Source organism: Triticum dicoccoides, chromosome 2B (genome assembly GCF_002162155.2).
Source record: "Triticum dicoccoides isolate Atlit2015 ecotype Zavitan chromosome 2B, WEW_v2.0, whole genome shotgun sequence".
Lineage (NCBI taxonomy): Eukaryota > Viridiplantae > Streptophyta > Magnoliopsida > Poales > Poaceae > Triticum > Triticum dicoccoides.
This window is the reverse complement of record NC_041383.1, coordinates 71,774,811-71,789,516: the sequence shown is the minus strand read 5'-3', so window position 1 is coordinate 71,789,516 and position 14,706 is coordinate 71,774,811.

The window sequence follows — 14,706 nt, the reverse complement described above, 5'->3', positions numbered from 1 at the left end:
TAATGGCGGACATGACACAGTGGTGTGGAGACATACTACTGACTCGAGGATAGGGCAGTGGTGGAAAAACGCAGCGGGGAGAGAAATACAAGACTCTAAGTCTATCATCTCATCGAGCGTCGAGGTGAGGCTCGATGAATTTATTTGGTAGCGGAAGCGGATATAAAACAGTGACCAAATCCAGGGTCGCACGAGACTGACTGGGACTCCTCTAAGTGTCGGACTCGCTATCGAACTCTTCATCCATGAAATCGCCTTCGTCAGCATCTGGCCAAATCAACAAGCCAGTGAGTACTTTGAAAGTACTCGCAAGACAGTTCGGACGTAAGATATAACAAATGCATGCATGGATGCGTCATGAATAAATTCACCAATGTTCATTCAAAAAAATATCATAACAAGGTAAGCAAAAAGGGAAACGGCGGTAGTCCGCCTGAAATCCCAACAGAACATAAATAATTTCCGATCGGGTGTCTGAAGCGACGCCTCGAAAGGTGAACAAATAAATATAAGATAAAGCTGCCACAGTCGGGCGTCTTAGCGACACCACATAAAGGGCTTAAAAAGAAATACCTCAGTCGGACGTCGGGGCGACGTCACAGAAAGGGCTTGAAAAGAAATGCCACAGTCGGACGTCGGGGCGACATCACAGAAAGGGCTTGAAAAGAAATGCCACAGTCGGACGTCGGGGCGACATCACAGAAAGGGCTTGAAAAGAAATGCCACAGTCGGATGTCGGGGCGACATCACAGAAAGGGCTTGAAAAGAAATGCCACAGTCGGACGTCGGGGCGACATCACAGAAAGGGCTTGAAAAGAAATGCCACAGTCGGACGTCGGAGCGACATCACAGAAAGGGCTTGAAAAGAAATGCCACAGTCGGACGTCGGGGCGACATCACAGAAAGGGCTTTTATGGACAGATAAATAATAATCATAATAAACTTTTAATTCATAAGAATAAATGGGTTAGTCCATCCACAGGAATATCATTTAACCGGAATTAGCACTCATGCGAAACACCGGAGTCTCTGTCATCAACACTGTCATTGTTAGGACAAGATAATACGAATTTGGACATGGAATAGATGACGTGGAGGGATATATGACTCTGCAGAGTTTGTACAAAATTATTCCCACAGCCAACGGATTTCCGTAGTCACGAAGGACTAATTCCGTTTACGGTATTTCGGAAGAAAACACAGCTAACCAGTACACACCCATCATACCTCTCGATGCTAGGAATCACCCTAGACATCGTCCAAGAAAAACTTTTGAGACGGGGAGATCACAATCTCGAATAGCATGGGATCAAATTTATATACGCGCGCTCTAAGGGGTGCCCCCCTCTCGGTCCCAACCGAAAACACCCATGCCCCCTGACCGGATGACTGGCTTTAATCCAGGGCCATGGAACCATCATCACGGCCTCTCCTTTTGGTGTGTACCAGAAAAGCGGTTTGCAACTTACTAAACCATATTCCTTGCGGAAAACATGTGGTAGTACAGGGAAGGAAATGAAAGGAACTGGACCGATACGGTTTGACACTGAAGTCACATAGTCCGGCATGAGACTGGCATGCTACAACACTGCCATCTCACCCATCCTCATGCCAACACATGGCCATTCATACTCACATCCATCCACTTATGGATCATCGAACTCACTTACCTCATTATCGCATAAAATAACATTCATCGATATGCTTATCAACATGCCATGAAACTAACTAAATGCAAAACATGCCAAGACACTCATCATATCAAAAGTTCAAACAAGCTTGCCTGGTTCAGAGTAGTCGGAGCCTAGCTCGGTGAAGTTCACGGTTCCGTCACCTCCTTCGGTATCTACGGTATAAAGAAAATATATGTGCTATCGTGAATACCAAGGAGTGCACAGAAAGTATACCAAATATTTTCCAAATAAATCTGATAAAAAACTAGACAAAATTTTAAAGAGAACAGAAAAAGAATCAACCAAAAATACCTTTCTGTTTAAAAGATATAAAGGTTTTTGTCTAGGGACTCATCTGTAATGAAACAGAAGTTTTCTAGGGGCTAGTGTATAAAAACAGAAAGCGCTTCGGTAGCGACTACGCCAGCCCAGAGGGAAAGCATATTCGGAAGAAGACGTTTTCAGAAAACGCTTCGTTTAGGAAGAACAGAGAGGCTGACAGCGGGTCCCGCTTGTCAGGTTTGAAAATATGAACGGGGCGGCAGATCTCGCCGGTGCCCGAGAGCCGCGGTGGTCGCCGGTGGCGATCCACGGCGAGGGAGAGAGATCGGAGGGTACCTCCGTGTTCAGGGCACCCTTCTGCGTCGGTTGGTGGTGGTGGTGGCGGTCGGCGAGGCCCACGTCGACGGCGAGCTTTGCTCCGGCGGACGGCGGTTCGGGTGGTTGCGGACTTCGTCGGAGAGAGCTGCAGTGATCAAATTGAGGAGGTGGTTATGCTCCTGGTAGCTAGAGAGGGTAACGAACGGGGTTTGGGCGCCGGAGACGGCCTCACCGGAGCGAATCGAGGTGGCGGCCGAGGCGGATCGGGGCGGCCGGAGTTGAGGGGGAAGACCTCCTCGGGGTCCCCCTAGTGGCCTGGCGTGGCGTAGGTGAGGTGTGGGGATGAGGCGTGCACGAGGGTGAGCTCGGGGGCTCTTTTTATAGGCAGCCCGAGGCGGTGGCCGTGAACGGGGATTTCCGACGATGGTTACGGTGGCGCAGTGCTCGGTCGGGGGTGATTAGGAAGTCGAGCGCCGTCGTGGGAGTTTACTGGGTCCGTTTTGATGCTAACCGGACTTGGATTAGAAGCTTAGGGCAGGCTTTGGTCGGAACGGGACGGCGCGGGTCCGTTGGCGGCAGAGAGCGCGTCCAGGGCTGTCGGGCCACGGCGACGGTGCAGCGGGGTGCGCTGGCGTGCACGAGGCCACGCGGAGAGCCAGGGAGCGCTGGGCGGCGCGGAACGGCGTTGAGCCGCCGTTCTTGCCCCCTGTCAGCCGCCACGGGAGGTCCCGACGCCGTGGAAGACTCCGGCGAGGGCGGGCCATCGTGCCACCGACGCCAGGAAGAGGCCAAGTGAGCGTGTGGTGCTCCAGACAGTAGGAAGAGGCGGAGAGGAACGTGCCAAAGGCACTGTGAGCGCGTGAGAGGAACTGACAAACGCACACGACACTGAAACTGAACTTTTCTGAATTTTTGAACAGTAACAGTGCCTGCAAGGTGTTCGACAGAATGAAAATGGCATCTAGGGATTTTTCCTTGAGCTGAAACTTGGTGGAGTGGCTTCTCATTGCTCACATAGGTTGCCTGAATTTTGGTGGAATTTTTGGAGTAGTGTAGATATGAATTTCATCAAATTTGGCAAATCTGGTCCAAACTTGCAGAGGCTGAATTTTGAAAATTTTGAAAAGAGAAGGAGTGGATCAAGATGGTTCTGGGTTGTGGGTACAAAGGACTATCCAGGAGAGTTGGTTTGAGGTCAAAACTCAAATGCAATATGGTACTTGCTTTGAAAATCATTTGGGCTCAAGATAATTTTCAGAATTGATTTGAGAGGGAAAATAATTAGAATAAAATCCAAAACTTGTTTGGATTAGTTGGGACAGAGAACTTAGGTTGATCACAAGGTGTAGGGGAGGTTTTGGAGGGGTTTTTTACCACATGGAAACAATGCAAAGTCAAGGGTGGTTCCAAGATATGAAAATCCCCAAATTTTCATAGAGCTTTATTTTAAAAGAAAACAATTTAAACTCAAAAATTAAATTTGAGAGAACCAACAGAGAAGAAGCTTCAAAAGATCAAACACCAAGGTTTGAAAAAATAAAATCCTTGCCAAGGCAAAGGAAGTTTTTAAGTGGAAGGTTTTTTTTTGAAAAAGAAAATTTTTAAATAGCCTCTCCTCAAAAACCACAAAGTTTTTGATAAAAACCAAATAAAAATTTTAGAGTGTCACAACACCTACCCCCTTAGGAAAAATCTCGTCCCCGAGATTTCAGCTGATCCTTAAATAGGTGTGGATGCTCAGTCCGAAGAAAATCCTCGTTTTCCCAAGTTGCTTCACTGTCGGTGTGATTGCTCCACTGGACTTTGAAAAACTTGATGGTCTTCTGTCGGGTCCTCCTTTCAGACTCCTCTAATATTCTTACGGGACGTTCTCGATAAGTGAGGTCTGGCTGCACATCAATGTTTTCATGGGATACTTGTTTCTCTGGGTTGCTTACATACTTCCTTAATTGAGAGACGTGGAACACGTCGTGAATGTCGGACAAGTCTTCGGGTAAGTCTAGCTGGTAGGCTACAGTGCCTCTTCGTGCCACTATGCAGAATGGTCCAATGAATCTTGGTGCTAACTTTCCTTTAATCTTAAATCGTTGCAATCCTCTCATAGCGGATACTCTCAGGTATACGAACTCACCGGGTTCGAAGCTGACCCTACGATGTTTCTGATCATAATAACTCTTCTGTCGACTTTGAGCGGTCTTAAGTCGGTCTCTGATTAGCTTGACCTTTTCCTCGGCTTCTCTGAGCATGTCTGGTCCGAAGATGCGGCTGTCTCCGGTCTCTGACCAATTTAACGGGGTACGACATCTCCGTCCGTACAAAGCCTCAAATGGTGCCATTTGTAGGCTGGCCTGGTAGCTATTGTTATACGCGAACTCGGCGTATGGCAGGCTTTCTTCCCAACTGGTTCCATATGTGAGGACACATGCTCTCAGCATGTCTTCTAAAATTTGGTTTACGCGTTCAGTTTGTCCATCAGTCTGTGGATGATATGCGGTACTGAAGGCTAGTTGGGTTCCCAGAGCCTGTTGTAAATGCTCCCAAAATCTTGAGACGAACTGAGTGCCTCTGTCGGATATTATAGTCTTCGGGACACCGTGCAGACAAACTATGCGGGAAAGATAAATCCTGGCAAGCCTCTGAGTGGTGTAGGTTGTCTTCACTGGAATAAAGTGTGCCACTTTGGTCAATCTGTCAGTGATGACCCATATGGCATCATTCCCGTGTCGTGACCGAGGTAGTCCGACAATAAAATCCATCCCTATTTCATCCCATTTCCACTCAGGTATTTTGTTTGGTTGCAGTAGTCTGGCTGGTCTCTGATGTTCAGCTTTTATGCGTTGACATGAGTCGCAACATGCAATGAAGGCGGCTATGTCCCTCTTCATACCGTGCCACCAAAATCTTTCCTGAATATCCTTATACATTTTGGTTCCTCCAGGGTGGATCGAATATGGAGTGGTGTGTGCTTCAGCTAAAATTTGCTGTTTAAGGTCTTCTATGTTTGGCACGCATAGCCTTTCTCCGTACCATAATATTCCTTCATTATCTATGACGAATTTCGAGGCCTTGCCCATATTCAACTTTCTTTTAATTCCTTCAATGCTGGGGTGACCGGGCTGAGCTTCTTTAATTTTCTCCACAAGGTTGGGTTGTATTTCCAAGTTTGATATGGTGCCTTCTGCTACCATTATCAAGTTGAGCTTGGCAAATTCTTGATGGAATTCGGGCCTCAAGCTGTGCAGATAGTTTCCGTTGGAGCTGGGGTTCCGACTCAGGGCATCGGCCACTACATTTGCTTTCCCTGGATGGTAATGGATCCCAACATCATAATCCTTTACCAATTCCAACCAGCGTCGTTGCCGTAAATTTAGTTCTGGCTGCGTGAAAATATATTTGAGACTTTTGTGATCCGTATATATTTCACATCGATTCCCAAGTAAGAAATGCCTCCATTCCTTGAGTGCATGAATAACTGCTGCCATTTCTAAGTCATGAGTGGGATAATTTTCCTCATGCTTGCGAAGTTGCCTTGATGCGTAGGCGACAACGTTGCCTTCCTGGATCAACACGCATCCGAGACCTTTTCTGGACGCGTCACAATATACTTCAAAATTCTTGTGTATGTCGGGTACAATTAATACCGGTGCTGTTGTTAATTTCCGCTTTAGCTCTTGGAAACTTTTCTCGCAGGCTTCTGTCCACTCAAACTTCTTATCTTTCTTGAGCAACTGTGTCATAGGCTTGGCTATGGTGGAAAATCCTTCAATAAATCTGCGGTAATATCCTGCCATTCCCAAGAAACTCCGTATGTCCGTTACGCTGGCTGGTGATTTCCAGTCAAGTACGGCCTTAACTTTCTCTGGGTCCACTGCGATACCGTCTTGGGTCAGCACGTGGCCTAGAAAACCTACTTGTCTTAGCCAAAATTCGCACTTGCTGAACTTGGCATACAATTGGTGTTTTCTTAGCTCTCCTAGCACAATCCTGAGATGTTCTGCGTGCTCTTCTGGTGTCTTGGAGTATACCAGAATATCGTTGATGAATACCACGACGAACTTGTCCATAAACTTCATAAATACTTTGTTCATGAGGTGAACAAAATATGCTGGGGCGTTAGTTAATCCAAATGGCATCACTGTGAACTCGTACAGTCCATATCTGGAGGTGAAGGCCGTTTTGGGGATATCTTCCGTTCGTACCTTCAATTGATGGTATCCTGACCTTAAGTCAATTTTTGAGAATACCTTGGCCTAAGCAAGTTGATCAAACAAATCGTTTATCCTTGGCATCGGGTATTTGTTTTTGACTGTGACCATGTTAAGTGCTCGATAGTCAATACACAATCTCAGCGTTCCATCCTTCTTTTTGGCAAATAAAATTGGTGACCCCCAAGGTGAGGAGCTGGCTCGAATGTATCCTTTTTCCAGTAATTCCTTTATTTGCTTCTTCAACTCGACCAACTCGGATGGTGCCATTCTGTATGGTTTCTTGTATATGGGGGCGGTTCCTGGCGCTAGCTCAATGCGGAATTCTATCTCTCGGTCTGGTGGCATGCCTGGCAACTCTTCAGGGAATACATCTGGAAATTCACACACTACTGGAACCTTGTTTAGCTCAGAAACGTCCACCTTATTTAATCTCGGTTGCCGGGGTCTTTTTCCTTCCTTGGCTGATACTCTTATTGTCTTCCCTTGGTGGTGTGTGAGAATCACGGTCCTGTTGAAACAGTCGATGAAACCTTTATTGGTGGTTAGCCAATCCATCCCTAGGATGACATCCAGTCCTTTATTTTTCAATACAATAAGATTTGTGTGAAACTCCAATCCTTCGAACTCAATGACCACATTCTGACAGTAATTCTGAGAAACTTGCTGAATCCCAGGGGACTTGATGATCATGGATTTCTCCAAAGGAAGTATCGAAAACTTATTTTGCAAAGCAAAACTTTTTGAAATGAAAGAGTGAGAAGCTCCAGAATCAAATAAAACCATTGCAGGTATTGTGTTGACAGGAAACGTACCGAGTACGATATCCGGAGCATTTTGTGCCTCCTCTTTGGTTACGTGGTTCAGATGACCCTTCCTGTGGTTATTGTTGGGATTGAAATTGTTTCGCTTGGGTGCTGAATTATTGCCGCCGTTGTTCGGCTTTGGGGTTGAACTCCTTGGCTTGGGGCACTGTTTGGCATAGTGCCCTTCTTCTCCACAAGCGTAACAAGTAACGCCGGGGCGATAGGTGAATTCCTTGTCCCTTGCATGAAAATTCTTGATTGGGCGTGAGGCATTGGATGAGAATTTGTGTGTCCCACCCTTTTGAAAATCTGTCTTGCTTCAGTGATTGCGAGTGTGATTAGTCTGGTCCCTTTTTCGCTTGCGGATATCTTCCAGACTGCATCTCTCATTTTCCAGAGTAATGGCTTTGTCCACCAGTGTTTTAAAATCAGGAAAAGTGTGCACGACCAGTTGGCATTTAAGCGCGGGCGCCAGACCGTCAAGGAATTTCTCCATCTTCTTGATTTCAGTCATACGTTCCTCATTGGCATAGCGGGATAATAGGGTAAATTGACTGTTGTAATCTGACACTGTCATGTTCCTTTGTTTGAGGTCATCGAATTCTCTCTTCTTGATTTTCATAATACTCTTAGGAATATGTGCACCACGGAAACCTTCCTTGAAATCATCCCAGGTTATGTTATTTTCGTTGGGATGCATGTGCAGAAAATTCTCCCACCACGATGCGGCTGCTCCTGTGAGATAGTGTGGAGCATATAGTACTTTCTCGAGATCTGAACATTTTGCAATAATTAATTTCCTCTCCATATCTCGAAGCCAGTCCTCGGCTTCAAGAGGCTTGTCAGTGTGAGAAAATGTTTGAGGACATGTCTTCTGTAGTTCAGATAACTTGGAATGCTGTTGACACTGTCCATGGTGATTTCCCATGTTGATGACTTGGTTCACCATCTCCCGATGTTGTTGCTGACTCTGCTCATAAAGGCGGCACATTTGTGAAAGTGCCGATTCACTGCCCTGTTGGCTTGACTGTCCCTGGGTGAACTCGTTGTTGGGTTGTGTATCATAATTTTCCTCTGGTGGAGTTGGCATGGAGCGTGTCCAAGGACGAGACATTTTTCACTCTGGGGATATAGTTTTTGTAAAACTCATAAGAAAAGCGGAAAGAGTCGCAAAACAAAACCATAAATGCATAAGGCTGGCAGATAGAATTAAATAACTCGGCTTACTTAAGAAAAACAAATCGACTTGCGCACGGAGAAGGACTACTCATTACATATCTTACACGCGGTTGGTAATTATACAATACATCACTCAGGATATGCGTACGAAATCCTGACATGTTATTTAGGCTAGTGCACTTCTCTAGATCCTACATGATGCGCAAACAGGCTACTTCTCACAACCTATGTACATATCTTACAAAGCGGTACAATACACGACAGTTAAGCGTACTCAGGCAGAGATGTTGACGACCTCCTTTGCCCTGCCGAGGGCGAGGCGTAGCGAGGTTGGGGACTCGACTTCCTCCTCGCTAATGGGCTCCATACGTGTAGTGTTGCGCAGAGTGGACGGAGCGGTTGCCAGGGGCGGAGCAACACGTACAGCAGTGGGCGCGAAGGGTGGTGCAGTGCACGCTGAAGTGGGTGCAATGACTTGGTTGAATTCTTCGGTAGAAGGCAGGCGACGAGTAGGCGTATAAGATGCTGAGGACGAGACCAAAGTCAGTGGCGGAGCGATGGGTAGGAGCTCCCTCCTGTTGGAGGCACAGCCATGGACTGAGTCCATGCGGGTAGCTACGAAGTCGTCCACAAGGTTGTCGAAGGCTGCCTCCAGGGCCCGGAGATACTCAATGAGCATCTCAAAAGCCTCGTCTCGTTCTCCTCTGGGGCAGGAGTATGCGTAGTGACAGGTGTAAGGCACATGGCACGGAAGATAACGGTAACGACGAGTCTTCATCACGGGAAGGACATCCCTGAGACGAGCTATCGCCTCGCGGGCTGCCATCTGCATAGCATGCCTCTCCGTAGGCATTGCTCTTCCCACGAACCGGAAGCGGCGTAACTCACCACGCCCTCCCTTGAACTGCACCGCGGCCTGGTGCATGGTCAGACTGTCATTGACTCGGTGCTGGCAGAGTGTGAAGACTGGGCGCACGGATGGCCCCATCACGACCTGAACGATGAAAGAAAGAAGTTTAACGAACCCATCGGGCACATTGGCGAAGGTCTGAGACTCGCAGCTGATGTCGGCCATCTACAAAAGTAGGCAAAAATTCTGCAGGGTCAGATCATAAATTTATGCTGACTGACAGAAAATGACTACAATTGCAAAAATATAAATTAGCCCTATCATGCTAATAACTAATTAGCGATCGCACCTAGTGGCTTCCTACAGTCAGCCTGGCTCTGGTACCAAGCTTGTCACGACCGGTTTTCCAATAAAAATATTTATTGAGAAACCAATCTTTTGAGTCCAGTATGAGAGAAATCCTCCTCACTGGTAGACAATTTCTTGATACAATAAGCCAGTAGCATAAAATATATTACAGGGTCGAACTGCGGTTGCTCAACCAAATTATTACAAGCACGCCAATAATTATACATAATGGCGGACATGACACAGTGGTGTGGAGACATACTACTGACTCGAGGATAGGGCGGTGGTGGAAAAACGCAGCGGGGAGAGAAATACAAGACTCTAAGTCTATCATCTCATCGAGCGTCGAGGTGAGGCTCGATGAATTTATTTGGTAGCGGAAGCGGATATAAAACAGTGACCAAATCCAGGGTCGCACGAGACTGACTGGGACTCCTCTAAGTGTGGGACTCGCTATCGAACTCTTCATCGATGAAATCGCCTTCATCAGCATCTGGCCAAATCAACAAGCCAGTGAGTACTTTGAAAGTACTCGCAAGACAGTTCGGACGTAAGATATAACAAATGCATGCATGGATGCGTCATGAATAAATTCACCAATGTTCATTCAAAAAAATATCATAACAAGGTAAGCAAAAAGGGAAACGGCGGTAGTCTGCCTGAAATCCCAACAAAACATAAATAATTTCCGATCGGGTGTCTGAAGCGACGCCTCGAAAGGTGAACAAATAAATATAAGATAAAGCTGCCACAGTCGGGCGTCTTAGCGACACCACATAAAGGGCTTAAAAAGAAATACCTCAGTCGGACGTCGGGGCGACGTCACAGAAAGGGCTTGAAAAGAAATGCCACAGTCGGACGTCGGGGCGACATCACAGAAAGGGCTTGAAAAGAAATGCCACAGTCGGACGTCGGGGCGACATCACAGAAAGGGGGTTATGCTAGAGAGGGTAACGAACGGGGTTTGGGAGCCGGAGACGGCCTCACCGGAGCGAATCGAGGTGGCGGCCGAGGCGGATCGGGGCGGCCGGAGTTGAGGGGGAAGACCTCCTCGGGGTCCCCCTAGTGGCCTGGCGTGGCGTAGGTGAGGTGTGGGGATGAGGCGTGCACGAGGGTGAGCTCGGGGGCCCTTTTTATAGGCAGCCCGAGGCGGTGGCCGTGAACGGGGATTTCCGGCGATGGTTACGGTGGTGCAGTGCTCGGCCGGGGGTGATTAGGGAGTCGAGCACCGTCGTGGGAGTTTACTGGGTCCGTTTTGATGCTAACCGGACTTGGATTAGAAGCTTAGGGCAGGCTTTGGTCGGAACGGGACGGCGCGGGTCCGTTGGCGGCAGAGAGCGCGTCCAGGGCTGTCGGGCCACGGCGACGGTGCAGCGGGGTGCGCTGGCGTGCATGAGGCCACGCGGAGAGCCAGGGAGCGCTGGGCGGCGCGGAACGGTGTTGAGCCGCCGTTCTTGCCCCCTGTCAGCCGCCACGGGAGGTCCCGACGCCGCGGAAGACTCCGGCGAGGGCGGGCCATCGTGCCACCGACGCCAGGAAGAGGCCAAGTGAGCGTGTGGTGCTCCAGACAGTAGGAAGAGGCGGAGAGGAACGTTCCAAAGGCACTGTGAGCGCGTGAGAGGAACTGACAAACGCACACGACACTGAAACTGAACTTTTCTGAATTTTTGAACAGTAACAGTGCCCGCAAGGTGTTCGACAGAATGAAAATGGCATCTAGGGATTTTTCCTTGAGCTGAAACTTGGTGGAGTGGCTTCTCATTGCTCACATAGGTTGCCTGAATTTTGGTGGAATTTTTGGAGTAGTGTAGATATGAATTTCATCAAATTTGGCAAATCTGGTCCAAACTTGCAGAGGCTGAATTTTGAAAATTTTGAAAAGAGAAGGAGTGGATCAAGATGGTTCTGGGTTGTGGGTACAAAGGACTATCCAGGAGAGTTGGTTTGAGGTCAAAACTCAAATGCAATATGGTACTTGCTTTGAAAATCATTTGGGCTCAAGATAATTTTCAGAATTGATTTGAGAGGGAAAATAATTAGAATAAAATCCAAAACTTGTTTGGATTAGTTGGGACAGAGAACTTAGGTTGATCACAAGGTGTAGGGGAGGTTTTGGAGGGGTTTTTTACCACATGGAAACAATGCAAAGTCAAGGGTGGTTCCAAGATATGAAAATCCCCAAATTTTCATAGAGCTTTATTTTAAAAGAAAACAATTTAAACTCAAAAATTAAATTTGAGAGAACCAACAGAGAAGAAGCTTCAAAAGATCAAACACCAAGGTTTGACAAAATAAAATCCTTGCCAAGGCAAAGGAAGTTTTAAGTGGAAGGTTTTTTTTGAAAAAGAAAAATTTTAAATAGCCTCTCCTCAAAAACCACAAAGTTTTTGATAAAAACCAAATAAAATTTTTAGAGTGTCACAGGTTAGGATCTGAATAACATGTGGGTATTGGGAAGTAGATGATGAGGTAGAACCTATTACATGTTTATTATAAAACCTTTGGGAGTTACTTCTGCGTTATGCTTAGGATTGCTATGCTATGCTTGTAGACATAGATTGGGTGAGTGTATTTCATAACAGATGTGAGTGATGTTAATTAATGGTTAACTTAAGGTGGCTACTTAAAATCACATCTGGGTGGATTCTTTGTGGGCACCTGGAGAATCCAGTGTTGTCCTAGGATATCCCGGGGTTCCGTATGATCATCCTAAGGTCCGCCACCCAGGCCCAAAGGGATCATAAGATTATTCATGCTAGAAACTTCCGTGTGAAGCCACAAGCTATTATGGGCTCTAGCATAGTTGATTAAGTTGCAAGACCTCTTTCAGTGGTGGGCTAGCAGATGTAGGGGAAAGTAGGTGTAAATGTCCATCAAGGGTAAAGAGTTATTGTTTCTGAAAGACTGTGTCTCGGTCATCCGTTTATCAAACACCATGTAGTGCGAGAAATCTAACGTAGGAGATCGAGTCTTCTGGGGAAAAGTGCGCAAACCTCTGCAGAGTGTACAAACTAATCATGGTCAGCTGTGTCCCCGGTTATGGACATCTTGAGTATTTGGTTCTTGGATTATCATGTTGATCTCATCACTCTAAAGTAAATAATTTGATTGGCTTTAATGATGATGCTTAATTTGGATTGAGTTGGAGGAACCTTCTCAATGTTTAACAACCACCATGATAGTTAAACAAATTTATTTCCTTTGTTGTAGGGAAAAATTGGCTTTATGCAAAACTGTAACCATAGAGCTTTCCACCAGCCATATTGCATGTAGAAATAGCATATATTATGTTCATTACTCTATGTGTTACATTGCCAGCATATTCCATGTGCTGACTCGTTTCGGGCTGCAACATATCATGTTGCAGACTTTTCAGACGACGAGTAAGGTGCCATAGGTCGTGGTCTTTCACTCAGCTATGCCGTTGGAGTTGATGGACTCACTTTATCTTCCAAGCCTTCCGTTTTTATCGTTTTTAGATGGCCTTAAGCCATATTATTGTAATAAGTTCTCTCTTGAGACATTTGATGTAATAACTGTGTGATTGCTACTCTGTTATAAATCCTCGAGTACTGTGTGTGTCAGCATTACCGATCCAGGGATGACACTGATGCACAGAGATCGGACTGTTTGAGGTTTGGTCGCTATAGGTCGAGGGTCGAGGGTTCGAGGGTCGTCGAGGGGCCGAGGGTTCGAGGTCGAGGGTTGTCGAGGGATCGAGGGTCGAGGATCGCCGAGTGGTCGAGAGGTTGCCTTGTGTCAAAGTATTGAAGAAATCCATGGCTTCATCATTAGCCGGAAGTAACCGGGGCATGATGGTACGAAGTTCTGCAAAGTTGTTCTGGAACGGAGTCCTGGATAGGATAATTCGCCTTTTGGTACGAATTTCAGCAAAGGCCTTCCAAATAGCGATATTCGGAAGGCTCTTGCTGAACTTTGTACCAAAAAGCGAATTATCCTATCTGGGACTCCGTTTCAAAAAAAACTTTGGAGAGCTTCGTACCATCATGCGCCAGTTACTTTCGCCTAATGATGAAGATATGGTTTTGTTGAATCCTTTGACACTAGACAAACATGACATGAGGGGGTCGAGGGTCGGGAACTAGGGTAGAGGGTCGTGGATCACCGAGAGGTCGAGGGTCGTGAACTAGTGTAGAGGGTCGAGGGTCGCCGAGGAGTCGAGGGTCGAGGGTCGTCCAGGGGTCGAGGGTCCAGATTTTTCAAGAATGCCACCATTATGGATGTGCACAAGTTGATCCAATTTTTTTCTGATCCTTAGCTGGAAGTAACAGGCGTATGATGCTATGAAGCTTTTCAAAGTTGTTTTGGAACGGAGTTCCTGATAGAATAATTCGCCTTTTGGTACGAATTTCAACAAAGGCCTTCCAAATAGCGATATTCAGAAGGCTCTTGCTGAACTTTGTACCAAAAAGCGAATTATTCTATCGGGAACTCCGTTCCAAAACAACTTTGAAGAGCTTCGTACCATTATGTGCCTGTCATTTCTGGCTAATGATGAAGTCATGGTTTTCTTGAATTCTTTGACACTTGGCAACGTGACATATAGAAGGGTAGATGAGATCAGGAAAAATATGGACCATTTTCTGCACATCCAGAATGGCGCCATTTTGTTAAATCCCTTATCGGTTCGGACGTCAGACAATCATGAGAGAGGCGGTCCGGCCCAAACCCTAGAATGTTGCCGAGGCCACCCAAATTTACCAAGTTAAAAGAGTGTTGTCGTCTAGGCCACCCCAAACTCTAGAAGCATTGCCGAGGCCACCCCAAGCCGTAGAAGCGTCGAGGCCACTAATATGATTCCTTGTTGTGATTAGCTAGCTAGGTCTACGTTTGCCACTAATATATCCATCTGTCATGTTTGTATATTAATTGCCATGTTGTAATATTTGCAGAAACTATGGAGCACCGAGACTTGGAAGCAGAACATGTGTTGGGGGACATAATCCTCGACGGAGGTGATGTATTTTCGTATCTCAACAAAACCGATGGTCTGGAAGGAGAGGGTGAAGCAAGCTACGGTGATC